An 18,038-nucleotide genomic window follows, 5' to 3' on the forward strand; every position below is an offset into this window, starting at 1 on the left:
TGTCTTTCAATTATATTTATATGGGGTCTCCAGGAAACTTGCAATCACAAATGGGGTCGTGAATGAAAAAAGCTTAGGAAGCCCTGCCCTACATGGATGTCCGAAAAGGACTATCTTTTCGTTTACTTATTTTCAGCTTTTTGTCGTGTTTTGTTCCAACTAAAAATGGAAAAAAAACCTTTTTCCTCTTTCATACAAAAATAAACCTTATTATTTTTTGTGTGGCATGCAGTCATTATTAATAGGGGATGTGTGATAAGACATTCTTGGTGCATTGCGTGATTGTTCATCCGTTTTTGCTTTCAATATCAATTACCTTTTTCTAGGCGAGCTCTAAATGTCTTAAGTTTTGTTACTATATTCTTATCTTTCTCAAATATTGTTTTCTCGTGCCGTGAAGTGGTTCTAGCGGACATTCACTTTTTTTTTCTAGAAAAGTTTTTAAAGTGGAATTAACAGACATGATAAAAGGAACCAAAATTAGATCGTATTAATGAACATTAAACATTGAATAAAATGTTTTAAGTATTGCTTCATTTGCTCTTAACTACTACAAAATTTTACAGTTGTAACGGTTTAAATTGTGTTTATTTAAATTGTAGTGCAATAGAGAAGAACTTGTAGGGCTCAAGCCCTATGCCGAAAATAACAGTAATTGCCTTGAATGAGTTTTTTCCAGTATTTCCAGTGTGTTTTTTAGTGTATATAGAAAATTTTCAGGAGTATTTTACTGTTTTGTCACTCGTACTGCACGAAACTCAACATTCTGGTTTGCTAGTTGAGCTAAATACCGCTAGTAGACAGTGAACAGAACTAATCTGTATTGCTTCAAATAGCTCACGAGAGGGCTGAAAACTTCTAATTTTGAGCATATGATCCCTAAAACAGTAATCCTTGAACCGAGCCACGTATATCAAATTCATGTTTTACCCATGTGCTGACTCCTTGGTACCCAGGGGTAATTGCTTCAAAATTTTAAATTTAATAAAATCACACATCAGCGAGATTGATCTCAATAGTAGTTTTCTTTTTGATTCTCTGAGACCTGTTGCCTCTAGCTGAAGGCCTGGAACAAAAGAATTACCTTGAACCGGATAATGTAAGTCCCAGTATACTCATCAATGACTCTAAAGTACAAAGGTCCTAAAATTGAACAGAAAGATTTTTAGCATAATACTTTTTAGTACAAACAGAATAATTTCACAACTATTTGGCAAATGGTTTTTCAAAATAGGCTGTAGACGAAAAATAACAACGTAATAAACCACGAAATATTTCGTAAGAAAGTGGCAGTACACTAGAATTAAAGTTAAATAAATACTTAAACCTTCTAGAAAACTAGACAACGAAATATGCATGTTGCAGCGTACAATATTCAGATATTAGGAAATATAGTTTCTAACGAAAGTTGGAGTCACATTTTTTTAAATAGTAGGGAGTGATGAAGATTTTAATTATTTATTACGGTCAAATTTGAGCTTTTAGCTGTAAATCAATGGCATGTTGTTTTTGCGCAGTATATCCTTTTCCTGAATAAATTTATGCTAAAAACATGAAATTACAAATTGACATAATATAATGAAAGTATAATTAAAAAAAAGTTTAACTCGTTAATGTGCCCACAAGTTTTAGTTGAGTTGTTGCAAAATAAAAAACCTGCACCGATAAATGAGATGAATTTGGACTGTGATTCATGTAAAAATGGGAACTAAAAACACAAATAAAATAAAATAAATAATGCCTAAATATCTAATCAGGTTTAGTTTCTGGAAACAACAGTAAATTGAAAACATTTTTCTTTGGATTCCTCACAATCACTTTATATTCTTTCTCTTCGGCAATTCATATTCCGAATGAATTAACATGATCATATAAATAAATTTTTTTTCCTTTCCCTTATGAAGTTTTACTAAGAGTTAAAGCTCAGATTCGGTATGTGTTTTCTAATTTTTTTACGAGTTGCTTAAAAATTGAAAATTTGTCCGAGTGCAGGTTTTTTCGTTTTATCAAATAGTTCGTGGTAATAGAAATTACATAATGAGATTTAGCGTATAAGAAAACTTTACTGTAGAGGTTTCAAGCTCCTAGGTACAGAAACATGGAAGTTTGCATATTTTGCCAGAAGAAAGATCACGGATGCTTCTTTATTTATCTTTTTTGTTTGTTTATTTTTCCTAGAGATGATTGTATCAAACCGATGATTTTAGAAGATTGTAAGAGGGCTCATTTGATCGAAAATCAATAGTTCTAGTGTCCTTTTAAGTGATAAAAAAATGGGAGGGCATCCAACCCCCCTCCAACGCTCCTTTTTCCCCAAAGTCACCTGATCATTATTTTTAGATAGCCGTTCTGTCCAGCATAAATGAAATTTCTACTAACTATGCTTGTGGGGATCAGATGTCACCCCATAGCCCCTGGGAAAAGGGCTGCAAGTTACGAAATATACCTGTTGTTTACGTATGTATTTATTACTGGGAAGTATACTAAAGTTTTTGGTTTTCATGGGAGGATTTTCCAATTAGGGGAGATTTTTCACGGTGAGAATTTTCCTTGAAGAGGGAAGTTCCCGGGGCTGAGCTTTCCATGGAAAATTTTACACTGGGGGAAATTGCCAGAACTATCTTATGAAATTATAGTTTTTTTTAAAATTAAAGCTTCCAGTCTAAAAAGCCAACTATTTTTTTTTTCAGAAGCTGAACAATTAGCTAGTTTGTAATAGCCTTTTAAATAAAAGATTAGTAAGGTAAACGAATCAACAGCTTTTTGTTGCCTCCTAAGTGTTAAAACATGTCTGGTTTTCTAGGGGCTAAAGTGGGAAACAGTATACACATCAATAGGAAACATTTTAAAATACCATGTTAAAGACCCGAGCGAACTTAAAGAACACGAATACTTTTATACAAAACACAAGGAGAATACTGGTTATATAAAGACAATTCGGGCTGGAAAACATATGGAGAGAAGAATAGTTAAACTAACTTCTCCTGAAATTGATATGCATGAATAGTAAACCACTGAACTTGAAATCCTGAACCGTTCAAGTTCATTTATTAGACAAAGGCTCAAGAAAAGCATTGTAGTTATTAAAAATAATTTTGCCACAACTGGATTTATACCACAACTATATAAACTGATCAGAAGCCAGATTGGTTAAGAGCAATATTTATAATTTCTGAGATTTAAGCATTAAAGTACATGACCAATGGCAAAGAAATGAAGTTTACTTGTAAAGAATCTGGTGACGAAAAAACCTTTTGTTCTTTTTATTTCTTTATAACTTTGTCTTAAAAAACCTAAAACGAGCTTGCACTTTTCTTTATTGGCTTCAAATTTGATATAGAAACAACAGGTAAATACAACAACAGGTAAAAAGGGGTTGTTACTTTGCTTCCATTTCTGACATATTCTGAAAGCGTAATGTAGTTGGCCAAAAAATCCTGACGATAAACCATTGCTATTAAATCACAATTGACCCCCAGGTATTACCTTTCTTTTCTCTTTTGTTGAATCTTGACTTAATACGTTCATAAGAATACTCTAAAAGGCAAGATCAATATAAAAACGATAAACAATTTTGGCCATCACATGATAACTGATTATTTCTTAAGCCTTTAACTAAGTTCCAGCTCAAATGCATTTAAGTGTGTTTTTTATACTCAGAAATATCAGAAAAGACCAAAATCCAGGAATTATTTCCCTCTACATGATTCGTCCATTGAAATAAAATCCTGTGATTTATCCTGTTTTTGAATTTTCCCCCATGTCTATTTTGTGGATTTGATCAAACTTAATCCTGAAAGAACATAAATTGGTTAAAGTTTATCTCCGTTTGATGTTTACTCAACCTCTTCAAGCAAAATATTTCTTTAGGCTATCTGTGCACGCTGTTCCATTTTCAGTTATGTTTAAAAAAAAAAACTTTTCCGCGTGCTTTTTCGATCATGCTACTAAACTGGAACAGTAATCATGGTCTTCATTACAGAATATTGACATTTAATGTTCTATTTCTTACAGAAATAAAGAATGAAAATTAGATGTTAGAGCTTTTTATGTGCTAACTTAAGCAGATATTAAAACCGCTTTGAAATAGATGCAAGGCTCATTTACAAATTATTCTTTAATCCTACGGGCTTATGGACCTGGAGAGTTGGGCATATTTATGCGAGCTGTATACTTATTGAAAAATTGGAATTAAAATCATTGAAAATACATGTCAGGTAATCTTATGATATTCCAAATCTACTTAGTCATGCACTGATTATGTCACATTTGTAATTTTCAGTTGTGAGGTTTAAAACCAAAAAAGCAAGAAGTTTTACACTTTAATAACGAGATCACAATGCTGAAATTCTAACTATTGGAGCTTGCACGTCCAACTCTCTTTCAGCCTCAGAAGGTTGTCCTTGCCCAGGATCTGTCCTTGAATATGGAAGTGGGATTCCCTCTGGACAAACGGAATGAGGCCCATGCGGACTAAAGTTATAACCAATTTCGCTAGCGCGGAGAATAATGCTTGTACTCTCAGCTTTGCTTGACATTTCTGACCTGAAATTGGACAATTGAAACGTTATTGTGGCAGTCAGAGAGATATCTGAATTTCTTACTCCTATACATGTTTCCTAGAGCATTATTTGGGGCTGGTTAAGAAAAAGTTGTGTCCTATGGGCAAAATTGTGAAATACAAGTAAATAAGTATGTTTTTATAAAACAGTTCATTAAAACTGTTTTAAAGGATAAAAAGGGGTAGATATTTAAAAAATTATACGTTTGAGAATGTTATAAAGGCTTTTAATATTAAAACCTTTAGTTTACATAATTTCGAGTCTTTTAGGGTTGTGTTTAGTGGGTGGAAACATTTTTAACCGTTCCCCTTTCTGCACAGTCACACTTCACTGATTTTTGCATACCACACGGGATGAATTGTATGTAAAAGTACCACTGGTAATTTCTATTCATCCATGATTTTTCTTATGCAACAATATTCCTGTTGCTAAAAATAACTATGATGAGGATACTATATTGTTATTTCAGCCACTAGTAGTGGAGGTTATATTTTTTTTTTCTCAAGGTTGAAACCAAGTTTCAAAACTCCACTGATTACGATTGTACGAGTTTATTCTTGATGTCATTCAACATATGAATGAGAGTGTTTGATACTTATTCCTGACTACAAGTGTCTTGATGAAGGTATTTAGAGTTAGTGAGGTACCAGTAATTTTTGTTGCAACTGCTTTGACAGGGCTCTCGTTGGAGATTTTCTTGGAAGTATTGTGAATACTTTTTGTATGCAGACAAAATTACCACGTCAAAACGTGTTTGTGGTTAATTAGGTTATAAAAAACACTAAAAACTCTTAAGGAAACACTAAAAAGTTTTCCCTCGACAACGTCTCTTTTTGAGAGAATTCACATAATAAATAGAATATCCCCAATGTAAAAATGGAGAGATAAAGATAGAATAGATTTCCACGTCCTTCCCAGTGATAAAAAATCAATAGTCTGTACTGGAAACCTATTTTCAAGAAAGGTTCAATCATCATTGTAGGGAAATGAATAACATACAATTTTAGTTCCAAGTTTTCAAACGTTCAATTACTGGCAATAATTTTTAAAAGAGAAAATAATTTCAATGATGCAGAGAAAAGGTCAGGGGTAGACTTGAAATTTATCTAAAACATGCTGGGATTATATCTTGATTGTTGTATGCTTAGGTTTAGCCAACAACAAAATGTCAGACATTTTTACTTCAACACGTGTATTTTGAATCGTGGTAATTTATTTCTTCAATTAATTTAGAAAAAAAACGAAAAAATAGAATTCTTAGAAAAAATAGTTTTTCAAAGAAAACTAAAGAGACTGGTCAAAACCTAAGGAAATTAGCAATAAAATTATTAAAAAGTTCAAACTTAAAACGAACAGAAATTACTATCAATGGACAAATGGAAATCAAAACGAGCAGAAATTAAAATGAAAAATCACATCAAGCATACAAAGTAACCGATAGTCCTTTGGATCAGTAAATGGAATCCTAAAATGAACAGGCATTCAAATTAATAAACACGTAAAGCTTAAAAAAAGAAATTGCCATAAACAGGAGTAAGGCTACCGCCCCTTAATCTTCAAAAGGCAGGAGTGTCATTTGCGCTTTACTGTAAACGATTTATATTTTAAGCACCAGTTTCTCATTTGTCATAACGTCAACAACAACAACACAGACACAAAAATATAATATTATAAAGCTAATCAAGGTATACAAATAAAAGTGATGTTATCTCCATTCCTTTTATACCCACTCAACGGCGTGAGTGCCATTTAAATTTTATTGAAAACAATATGTATTTTTGAGAAAGTTATTATTTCTTTTATTTTTTTGGTATTATTTCTGCTCAACTTAGATTTTAACTAGCTGCACAGAAAAAAAAGATACCGTCACTGCAGAATACCGTACTTGGTGCCACTTTTTTGTTTTTCAAGCCAATGAATTTTCCTCGTTATTCAAGCCAAGGGAAAGCCAAGGGATCCTTTTCTCTCAACGCCTGTAATAGTCCCCCCAAAAACTCCTTCAGAATAGTCTATTCTAGTCAATAGTCTATTCAGAATAATCAATCGGAATTTATATATATATACATATATATATATATATATATATATATATATATATATATATATATATATATATATATATATATATATATATATATATATATATATATATATATATATATATATATATATATATATATATATATATATATATATATATATATATATATATATATATATATATATATATATATATATATATATATATATATATATATATATATATATATATATATATATATATATATATATATATATATATATATATATATATATATATATATATATATATATATATATATATATATATATATATATATATATATATATATATATATATATATATATATATATATATATACTCACTCACTCACTCACTCACTCACTCACTCACTCACTCACTCACTCACTCACTCACTCACTCACTCACTCACTCACTCACTCACTCACTCACTCACTCACTATATATATATATATATATATATATATATATATATATATATATATATATATATATATATATATATATATATATATATATATATATATATATATACATATATATATATATATATATATATATATATATATATATATATATATATATATATATATATATATATATATATATATATATATATATATATATATATATATATATATATATATATATATATATATATATATATATATATATATATATATATATATATATATATATATATATATATAATATAGTAGATTTATGAGTCTACTACTCAGTAGGGGCCTCCCCCAGGCCACTAAGCGTGTCCCCAGGTGGGGAAAGGGGAACGCCCTACAGATATAGTAAAATGTAATGGAGTAGTTTCTGATTCCAAGGTGTGTATTTGACGTGGGGTCTGTCAAGGTGATGTGCTGTCTTAAGCCATATTCAAGTCGTGTATATCTCTCATCCTTTCATCCTTGCTACCAGCTTTACTTTCCCATGGACTTTACGTATCGTTAATTGTATATGGTGACAGTATTCTATGTGTCAGTTGTTCTTGGTCAGGGCTCTCACATGCTGTCATCTGGGTCTCAGATCAATTTAGATGGGTTGGGTTGATGCTGAACATTGAGAAGTGTGAATTTACTTAATTTAATTAGAGTACGACTCTCCCTCTTAACTGTGGTGTTTTCTCTATTCCCTGTGTCTCTTCTTTTCGGTGGCTTGGTCTTCACATTATTAATAATCTCAAAACACTTCGGGCTCTGACAGTTTCTAATACAAAAAAAAAAAAATTTAGATAGGATATTCAAAAATTTTTGCAAATAGAGGGAGGTACGATAGCACAGCGCTTGGGAAATCATATTCTTCTTTTTTCGATCATTCTATTCTTTTTTAATCTGGTTTTCTTCCAATTCTGAAGCCTAAAGATCTGAATTCTATCCGGACTTATTATTTTAAATTATCTCGGTACCTTTTGTGCCACCCTCCGTAGTTCCGGAACCGGCATCTAATATCGCGATTCGGCCTCCCTGGTTTACGGGAAAAAGTGACTGTGCTTGCGGGAAAGCTTGGTTATAACACATAAGTAAATAAGGCACGTCTTAGTGTCAACTCCTATTTTTTTTGGCGCATTCACTTCTCATGGCATCAATCCAAGTTGCACTGTATGGTGAGTAAGGCTTCTGTCAAGAAAAGATGACATAATTGTAAGATGACAGTGCCACTTCGAGAAGTTGCTGAACCCCAGTCACAACCTCACCTCAATAATAGCACCACTGCACCCCAGCCAATCAGCCCTAACCTTTGCTCAGTACCACCGGGTCAGCAAGCCCCATACAGCAACGTCAATGTTGACCCCTCCCCTCAATCCTAAAAATCAAAGAGGCAATCAAGAAGCTGAGGAATCACAAGTGGGCACTAACTCTATTCCGACCGAAGTCTACAAAGCTGCTCATATTCTCGCTGAGAAACTCCAGAAGTTCTCCTGCTCAATCTGGTCTCAGGATCAGGAATGGTTTCCCAGGTATGGCAAGATTCAATTATAATGCCAGTCTTCAAGAAAGGCGACCGCACTGAGTGCAAAAAGTACGGAAATAATTAGACATATTTGCAGTTACAATAAAAATCAGGTTCTTTAGCTGTATTTATTGTTATCAAAAAATCCTTTTCTTATGTTTCCCATTACTATTTGGGCAGATCGCTCTTTACTTACAGGTTGAGGTAGCAGTTAATGTTCTACTTATAATTAGCTATGTTTGTAGCGATTTGTAGTTATGTGTTTACTGCAATAGCTATATACTATCTATACGAAGCCATAATTTTTTTTTCCTTTTAAGTTTCATCTTTACTCAAGAATCTCCTAAATCATAAAGACAGAAAGAAGCGAAAGTACTATATTTGCGCACTTTCCACGAAAATGAAACCGTTTTTATATTTTCTCATGCAACAGGCCTAAATGGGTTATGGGTAAACTGAAATAAAAATGAAAAAAATGATTCTCCAAAATTGGTCTGTTTTTAGTGGCATGCCTTTTTATCAATTCTCAAAACTAGGGCTTGTTTTGTTCAAATTGAATACAATAACCTGAATCAGTGTGCACTTTAGTCATTCATAACCAACCCTTATCTTAGTTTGTGCAAGGTTGAGCTCAGTAGATTTAAAACCAATGTCCATATCATGCATCAAACATACAAGCAAACAATACGAAACCAAAATTGCAAACGTATTTATACAACCTGACTAATACATCATAATCGAAATCGACAAAATACCTGATTTGTTAGTGTCCTCCTATTTATGAGGAATCTAAATTATTTGGTGTCACAGCCAATCCTATATACTTCAGATGAGAAATAAGGTTGCTTTGTCGCGAAAAATAAATCTGAAGTTTCTATATATCATCACCTAGCCTTTTTACTGGGAAAATTTTACCGAATGGCAAATGGGATAAACGGTATTCAATTATGTTGCGACACATCTAGACATTAATTTATTTGCATGTACGAAAGATGATCTGATTCAAACTAATGTGGTTTTCTTTCTTTTTCGATTAGTTTTTTTCCGATAATGTCTGAACAAACCATATGTTGTAAATTTGAAAAAAAAAGTTCTCGACTCCCTTGTTAGTAATGGCAACTTCCTCTGTTCGTCCACCTAGTAGTCTGGAAGAAAAACCCGAGATATGTAATGCCTCCATAGCACATATTTCGTACACAATTTGAAAGGTTTTTTTGTCATACCGAAGCGGATTCACAAGATTTGACAGCTCTTTAAAGTCTAATATACTCAGAAAAAAGCCCAGTAATTACAAATGTACCAGAAAAAGCTTCTTTTCTTTTTTACCAGAAATATTTAAAAAGTGCCATAAAGGTGAAAAGATATGTCATCTTCTTGACAAAATTGTTCATAGATCATAGATTCATAGCTTTCCTTGTGCCAAAACTTCTAGAATCAGTACAACGCTAGTTCTGTATATTCATACAGACAAAAGGAAATATCAAAGGTTGGTTTATTTGCACTAGTTTTATCGATATATGCAAGATAGCCTGTAAAGCAATAATTTTTGTTCGTTTTAAGTTTCAACTTTGCTGTACTTCCCTCAGAAAAATCAGTTCATTATGAGAGGAAGAGTTAGTCCCTCACAATGGCAACACAGGCGTTGCGTTGAAACGCCTTATGAAAGGCAGAAAAACAATATGTAATAATTGTAGACGCTACCCTGAAACATGCTGGAAGCAAAGTTTATCGCAAATGACTATCTTAAGGTTTTACCTTCAGGCAAATGCAATATTATTGTTATAATAGCATTGCTTTTGTCAAACTTTTGATTAAATATTGTTATATTTGATACTTGGATATTAGTTTAAACTTACAATAGCTGCTCAAACTTTTAAACCATTTGGTCAGTTAAAGTTGGTGGAAGAAAATCCCGGTAGAAACTAGTCACACAGAGAAAGTATCTAAGCATAAAAGTTTCAAGACAAGAGACTGAATCCGTTGCAGAGGCAAGTTTTTTAATATTTATAGCCTTCCTGAAAGCATTCGGCTCTGTGTAACTACAAGCTGTACAGGTTTCTTAGTAGTTGGGCCGTAATTACTCCTAATTTTTTAAAAATAACTTTTGATTAAATATTGTTATATTTGATACTTGGATATTAATTTGAACTAACAATAGCTGCTCGAACTTCTAAACCATTTGGTCGGTTAAAATTGGTGGAAGAAAATACCGGAAGAAACAAGTCACACAAAGAAAGTCTCTAAGCATAAAAGTTTAAAGACAAGAGAGTGAATCCGTAGCAGAGGAAAGTTTTTTTTAATATTTATAGCTTTCCTGAAAGCATTTGGTTCTGTGTATCTACATGCTTTACATGTATTTTAGTAGTTGGACCGTAATTACTCCTACGATAAGTTAATTAACATAACCAGTTAATGTCCTAAATTAGAGCACTGACCTACTTACATAACCAGCCACCCAGACAGGTATCTGACACTTTTGGGTGAATGAAATACATATTCTTGTCAGGACTTGATTAGCAAATATTCGATTTTCACTGAATAAAAGCAATGTCCAGTTACTATAATACTTAGTATCCAAGTAAATGACAAGTATATGAATAAATTGTTTGTCTTTTGAAATTTTTTTTTGTATTAGGGTATGCATAAAGTTGATATTAATAAAGTCATATATATTTTAAGCAATGATAAGACAGCCCGTGGCCATCCATGACCCAACCTCCAAGGGGCCCAATGTCCCCTCCTCCAACTACTGGCCCCCTTTATTGTACCTATTTTTTTTTAACTTTAAATCTTTTTTTATTTTTTTAAAATTTAAATTTTTTTAATTTTTTTCATTTAGAAGTTTTTCAATTTTTTATGTCTTATAATGACATAAAAAACACTTAAAACAAAACATACTTAAACACTGAAACATAAATATACTTAAAGACATAAAATATAATAAAAAAAAAAATGTTTGAGAGACATTTTTTTTTACTTAGAATTTCTTAGAACTTAAAATTTGGCTGTTCATTGGCAGTATCAAGTTTATTGTATGTTTTCAAGCAGTAATATTTATTAATTGGAAGGATAAACACTTACATAATATTTGAAAAAATGCTGATGAAACATTCCAAGATAGTGTGTGCACATGATAAAGTTATTGTTGCGCTGAATACTGACAAAAATGCGAGAGTAGCTTTTCCAGAGATGTTACTGCTCAAAGAAAATGCAAATAAAAAACTATTAGTCAATGACTAAGGCCAGCTTCTTGCTACTGCTGGTGATAACTCGTTACCTGTTGATAAATCATATCGCCATATTTCTGATAAAATCATTTAAATGAAGACAAAGGAAAAAGAAATGCCTACTGCTGCAATAAAGTCATAATGCATATCTTGTCTATGTTCATAAACTGGAAACTATGTAAGACTATTTGTGTTAATAGATAGTGAAATCGAAAGCAAGATAAAAATCGCATTGGCAGACAATATAAAAACGTGGTATAAAGATGAATTGATGAAAAAAACCAAGAGCCTCTGAACATTATTACTACCTTTCATTGAATACCAACAAATATAGTCAATGAGCCCGATAATACCAGTGATGAAGTTTGTGGTACGATTGTAGCTGAAACCATGTTAAAATTAGTGTATGACCCGAAACTTGAATAAGTGTCTTGTCACGAGAAAACATAATGAAGTATTCTATGGAATGGATTCAAAGCATTCATTTTTATTTTTATGATGATATTCTACATGTTGCCATTTAAATAAAAATGTTTTATGCATTACTTTATTCTGTTTTTTTTTCATTATTTTTCAGGGTACGCTAGCAAGTCGGAAGCTTAGAATGCTTATTAAAAGTCAAATATGTAAGAAAAGCAACTTTCAAACACATAGATACGACTTGCGGGCTCATAGGAGACATATTGGAATCCAAGATAGGTTAACAGGGCTTTTGACAAAGCTTGAGAGAGATGAGCTGGATTTTTTTTCCATTAGCCACACAGACAAGCAAACACCCGTTCAGACACACAGCCAAAGAAAGAGAGAGATAGAGAGAGAGAGAGAGAGAGAGAGAGAGCGAGAGAGAGAGAGAGAGAGAGAGAGAGAGAGAGAGAGAGAGAGAGAGAGAGAGAGAGAGAGAGAGAGAGAGAGTCAGAGAAAGAGAGAGAGAGAGCGGGACTCTGTGTGTTTGTAAGTGTTCTCTCTCTCCCTATGTGCCTGTGTGTCTGAGTGGGTTTTTTTTCTTGTCCCCGTGTCTGTCTTTGCATATTTGTTTGTCTGCCTCTGTGTTTTAGTAGATATTTTTTTTTCTCTCTCTCTCTATGTGTCTGTGTGTGATTGGCTGCCTCTCTCTCTCTCTGTCTCTCTCTCTCTCTCTCTCTCTCTCTCTCTCTCTCTCTCTCTCTCTCTCTCTCTCTGTGCCTACGTGTCTGAGGGGGTATTTGCTTGTCTTTGTGTCTGTCTTTGCGTGTCTGAATCTATGTTTTTGTATATGTTTTTGTCACTTTCACTCTCTGTGCCTGTATGTCTTAGCGGGTGTTTGCTTGTCCCCGTGTCTGTCTTTGTGTGTTTGCGTGTTTGACTCTGTTTGTTTTGTAGGTGTTTTTTTCTCTCTCTCTCTCTCTGCGCCTGCGTGTCTGAGCGGAAGTTTGTTCGCCGCATTCTCTGTGTGCCTACGTGTTTGAGCGGGTGTTCACTTGTTCCCGTATCTGCCTTTGTGTGTGTGTTTGTGTGTCCTTAACTGTATCTTTGTATGTCTTTTTGTCTCTCTCACTCTCTGTGCCTGTGTGTCTTATCGAGTGTTTGCTTGTTTCTCTTTGTTTGTTTGTATGTCTGACTATTTGTGTTTGTAGGTATTTTTCTCTCTCTCTCTCTATCTCTTTCTCCCTCTTTCTGTTTCTCTCTCTCTTTCTCTCTCTCTCTATCTCTATCTCTCTTTCTCTCTGTGCCTGTGTGTTTGAACGGCTGTTGCTTGCCTCTATGTCTGCCTTTGTGTGTTTGTTTGCCTAACTCTGCGTGTTTGTTTAAACAGGCAAAGAGGTGCCTGTGTGTCCGAGTGGATGTTTGCTTGTCCGTCTCACTATGTCTGTGTGTCTGAGCGGGTGTTTGCATGTTTCTGTGTCTGTCTTCGTATGCTTATATGTCTGACACTGCATGTATGTAAGTATTTTTTGTATCTCTCTCTCTTTATGCCTTTGTGTCTGAGCGGCTGTTTGCACCTCTCTATATATCTTTCTCTCTTTCCCCCCTCTCTTTCTCTCTCTCTCTCTCTGCATGTATTTGTGTCTGAAAGCTGGTTTGTTTTTCTTTATGTCTGTCTCTGAGTGATTTTGTATCTGACGTATGAATTTGTGTCTGAGTGCCGGTTTGCTTATCTCTATGTCTGTCTTTGTGTGTCTGAATCAGTGTTTTAGTATGTGTTTTTGTCTCTCTCTCTCTCTCTCTCTCTCTCTCTCTCTCTCTCTCTCTCTCTCTCTCTCTCTCTCTCTCTCTCCCTGTGAGTCTGCGCGAGTGTTTGCTTGTCTCTGTGTCTGTCTTTGTTTTGTTTTTTTTGTGTCTGACTATGTGTGTTTGTATGTGTTTTTTTTTCTCTCTCTCTGTAGGCTTATGTCTGAGTGGTTGTTTGATTGTCTCTATGTCTGTCTTTGTATGTCAGACACTGTGTGTTTGTATGTGTTTTTGTGTGTGTCTCTCTCTCTCTCTCTGTATGCCTATGTATCTGAAAGATGGTTTGCTTGTATTTATATCTGTCTTTGTGTGATTTTGTGTCTGACCCTGTGCATTTGTATGGGTTTTTGTCTCTCTTTCTCTTTCTCTCTCTCTCTCTCTCTCTCTCTCTCTCTCTCTCTCTCTCTCTCTCTCTCTCTCTCTCTCTCTCTCTCGCTCTCTCTCTCTCTCTGTCTCTCTCTCTCTGTCTCTGTATCCCTGTATATCTGAGCACTTGTTTGCATGTCTCTACGTCAGTCTTGGTATGTTTTTTGTGTGTGACTCTCTTTGTTTGAATTTATTTCTCTCTCTCTCTCTCTCTCTCTCTCTCTCTCTCTCTCTATATCTATATATATATATATATATATATATATATATATATATATATATATATATATATATATATATATATATGTATATATATATATATATATATATATATATATATATATATATATATATATATATATATATGCACATGTGTTTGAATGGCGATTTGCTTGTCCCTGTGTCTCTCTTTGTGTGTATGTCTGAATCTGTGGGTCTGTAGATGTTTTTTTTTCTCTCTCTCTGTGCCTGTCTGTCTTAGCGGATGTTTGCTTGTCTCGTGTCTGTCTTTGTGTGTTTGTATGTCTGACTTTGTGCGTGTTCGTAGGTGCTTGCTTGTCTCTCTCTGTGGCTATGTGTCTGAACGGCTTTTTTCTTTTCTCCGTGTATGTATATGTCTGTTGGTGTGTCTGAATCTCTGTATTTGTAAGTGTTTTTGTGTCTCTCTATCTATGCCTATGTGCCTGAGCAGCTGTTTGCTTGTCTCTCTTACTGTGTTTGTGCGGCTGACTCTGTGTGTTTGCAGGTGATCGCATTTTTCTCTATTTCTCTCTCTCTCCTCTCTCTCTCTCTCTCTCTGCGTGTCTGACTGCAAGTTTGCTTCTCTCTCCATCTGTACCTAAGTGTCTGAATTGATGTTTGCTTGTCCCGTGTCTATCTTTGTGTGTTTGTGTGTCTGACTCTGTGTGTTTGTAGGAGTTTTGTCTCTCCCTCTCTGTGCATGTGTGTCTGAGCGGATGTTCACTTGTCTGTGTTGATTTTGGGAAAAAAATTCAGCTCATCTCTCTCAGGCTTTGGTAACAGCCCTGTTAACCTATCTCAGAGTCTAACATAACCCCTATGAGCCCTCTAGTAGTATCTATGTCTCTGAAAATACCTTTTCTTACGTCTTCGACTGCTTAATAAATATTCTAAATGTTCGACTTGATAGCGTACCCTGAAAAATAATGGAAATATAACAAAGTAATGCATAAAACATTTTTATTGAAATAACGACATGTAAAATACCCATCATAAAAAATAAAATGAAAATTGAATCCATTCCATAAAAAAACTTCATTATGTTTTCTCTTGACATGACACTTATTCCATCTTGGGGTTATACATGAGTTTTTCCCTTTGCATTCATTTGAATGTTAATAACACAAAGATCGCGATATAAAATATCAACAGGTAACGTGCTATCACCAGCAGTAGCAAGAAGCTGGCCTTCGTCATTAACTAATTGTTTTATGTTTGCATTTTCTTTGAGAACTAACATCTCTGGAAAACTTACTCTCACATATCTACCATCATAAAAGTTGAATCTTTTCGGTACTCCAAAGGATTCTAATCTCTCACTGTTATGACAATGCATGCATACGTTTCCAATAATTATACTTCTAGTAATTTTACTTCTAGTATTATAATAACTGGGCATTGCCTTTATTTAGTGAAGATTGAACATTCGATAATCATATCCTGACAGGAATATGTAAGTCATTCACCGAAAAGCATCGAATACCTGTCTTGGCAGCTGGTTATGTAAGTAGGTCAATGCTCTGCTTTAGGAAAGTAACCGGTTATGCTAATGAGCTTACCATAGGAGTAATTTGTGTCCCATTACGTTTCTTAAGTTAAAACAGAGCGCAAGTTGATTACCTGGGTCCTAGTTGAGAATGGCTCGTGGCTAGATTACTCTTTCTCTCTCTACTACACTTAAACTTTAATACTCATTGTAATGCTAATTAACCTTGCGTCTTGAAAAGGCCATATAAGGGAAGGTACACCAAAAAATTATGGACGGTAATCCCATGATTGCGTTACTTTCGATAGTACGACTTCTGCTTTTTATTACCAAGAAGACGCACAACGCAAGTAGTAACCTATCAATTGATTGAAAAGATACATGAAAAGATACATGGAATTGCAGAAGAATATGCACTACAGTATCACGTGGACATTTTAAAAAGGCTGGCAAACCTATGAAGTGGTCAAACACGTTTTCAACCAGATGGGTTTTTTAAGCACATTCAGCATGGCGTGTTTTTTTTTTTTTTTTTTTTGGCAATAGACATTTTTTTCTGATAAAAGTACCATTAATTTCGATCGTAGCTCTAAAAAAAAGGGTTTAGCATTTTCGAATTGGACTCTATGAATGCTATTAATTAATGTTTGAATAATAGGAGCGTGAATGATTCTAATTAGTGATTGGATCGTATGAAGATGGAGAAAAAGGCAAAATGGTTAACGAAGATAAAATGGTCTTATGAGTTGACCTAGACTTACTTCTTCGATGTGTTCTGTATAATACACAAGTGGCGTTTGAACAGTGATGTAAATTTAAAATTGTGTTTAACGTCATACTATACTAAAAATTTTATACTAAGAGAGATGTAGATGGCAAGAAAAGAATTTTAATAACGGATAGCTTTACTTCTTCGATGTGTACTGTATAATACACAACTAGTCTTTGAACAGTGTTGTCAATTTAAAATAGTATTTAACGTTATACTAAACTAAAATGTTGATACTAAGAGAGACGTTGATAGCAACAAAAGAATTTTAATAACGGATAGCTTTACTTCTTCGATGTGTTCTGTATAATACACAAGTTTTGGGTTGATGGGAGCGGGGTGTCATAGAGCAGTTAAAGTGTGATAGTGGAGGGCGAGTTGCTAGCGAAAAACCCGTGTGGATGACTTGAAATAAAAAATTTTAACAAGAAATCTCTAAAAAAATATTTTTTGGGGAATGGGTTGATGGCAGAAGGATAGGTGTGTGTTTTCTGAAACCTATGATTTGGGATGGGCGGTTTGCTATTTTGGACTTTTCTGAGCTATGTTTCTTAGTCTTTCGTTGGTGTGTGTTGTCTGAAACCTATGATTTGGGATCTTTAGTTTGCAATATCCTGCTTTTCTGAGCTAGGTTTCATAGACTTTTGTAGGTGTGTATTGTCTGAAACCTATTGTTTGGGATATTATTTGGGCTTTTCAGAGCTAAGTTTCTTAGTATCTCATAGATGTGTGCTGTCTTAAACCTATAATTCAGGATGGGTAGTTCGCTGCTTCTTACTTTTCATAGCTACGTTTCTTACGCTCTCTTAGGTATATGCTATCTTAAACCTAAAATCTGAGGTGTGTCTTTTTCTGTTTACGACTTTTATTAACTAGATCTCCTAGTATTTCATATGTGTGTGTTGTTTGAAACTTGTGAATTGGGGTAATTAAATTACTATTTCGGGCTTTTCTGAGCTAGATTTCTTAGTCTTTCGTTGGTGTGTGTTGTCTGAAACTTATGATTTGGGATGTGTAGATTGCTATTTTTGACTTTGCTGAGTTAGATTTCTTAGCCTTTCATAGGTGTGTGTTGTCTGAAACTTATGATTTGGGATGTGTAGTTTGCTATTTTTGACTTTGCTGAGCTAGGTTTCTTAGTATTTCGTAGGTG

The 18,038-nt window shown here is 33.8% G+C and overlaps 1 long non-coding RNA gene across 1 annotated transcript in view; it reads right to left on the reverse strand.

Moving 5' to 3' along the window:
• Nucleotides 1-1,171: 1,171 nt before the first annotated feature.
• LOC148956546 (uncharacterized) overlaps nucleotides 1,172-18,038 on the reverse strand; it is a 92,262-nt gene continuing 75,395 nt past the window's right edge. Inside the window, exon 2 of the long non-coding RNA XR_016142357.1 lies at nucleotides 1,172-4,545. This is a non-coding gene — a long non-coding RNA (uncharacterized LOC148956546). The remainder of the gene's footprint in view (nucleotides 4,546-18,038) is intronic.

This window comes from Artemia sp. Qi Xiang Cuo, chromosome 1 (assembly GCF_049724085.1).
Source record: "Artemia sp. Qi Xiang Cuo chromosome 1, ASM4972408v1, whole genome shotgun sequence".
Taxonomy (NCBI): Eukaryota; Metazoa; Arthropoda; class Branchiopoda; order Anostraca; family Artemiidae; genus Artemia; species Artemia sp. Qi Xiang Cuo.